Source organism: Ylistrum balloti, unplaced genomic scaffold (assembly GCF_031769215.1).
Source record: "Ylistrum balloti isolate Yb309-2 unplaced genomic scaffold, AGI_CSIRO_Ybal_v1 Utg369794, whole genome shotgun sequence".
Classification (NCBI taxonomy): Eukaryota; Metazoa; Mollusca; class Bivalvia; order Pectinida; family Pectinidae; genus Ylistrum; species Ylistrum balloti.
In genome coordinates this window covers 345,563-346,621 of record NW_026781975.1, presented here as the reverse complement: position 1 = coordinate 346,621, position 1,059 = coordinate 345,563, and positions in this window count along the sequence as shown.

The window sequence follows — 1,059 nt, the reverse complement described above, 5'->3', positions numbered from 1 at the left end:
AGTGTGAAAATGTCCAGTTGTATAAATGATGCTATGAATAAAAAGTATTCAATATTTTTTACATAAAATAAATTGTCTTGAAATTCTTAGTGACTTTATCCTGAAGAAATAAAACAAGCTTTAAGAGTTAATCAAAATAAATCATTTCTTGAATTTGTCATATATACTAAAATAAATCTTATGAATAGACACTTTCGGTTTTAAATCTTCTTCAGTTTGGTTTAATTATAATAACACTAAAATCCACTTGTCATAATTCCTCAAGAAACAGACCTACTATCCATTAAAATACTACAGAACAATCGATACAAGTCTATTTATAAAATGTTGGCTATACAACTAGACACTAGAACTAGCCAAACGCCATGCAAATGTACTGATGTGCTATATTCACCATATGAAATCTGTGTTTTGAAAAGTTCACATTCCCAATGGTCAAGAAAACTAGCATAAAAATACAATGAAGAACTACATATTTTAGTACACACGTACATAGCAACATGAAAATAAAAAACATTACAGCCTTTCTTTTTATCATACAAACATTTTAAAATAACAAACATATACATCCGAATTCAATAAAATTTATCAAAGTAGACTCCACTATATACACCTTGGCAAAGTGAAATATCAAATATGTCACATCAGATATAAAATGAATATAAAACAAAGACATATTCTTCCATGTATTGGCAAACAAATAATGGTCAATTATCTAGCTTCATAGATGCATTTGAAATCTTCATATCATAACAATTTTTTATACAAATGTTGCTTAGAAAAAGTAGCTAGGTATATGAAATGCTAGGAATTGTGTGAAAGAGATTGTGACCTGATGGAGAGGTATGATAAAGAATGTGAAAGAATGACAATAAGTCAATTAATATTGATTAATTCATTACACGTGAGACATGATTTATATATATAAAACAATCACAATGATCTCTTTAATGGTATAAAGATTCCAATTCCACTGTTCCACTGGCAGTGAAATTCTGATGACCATCTTTACCCCAGGTATAACAGGGTATTCAATCCCGCTGATCACCTTAGAACCAC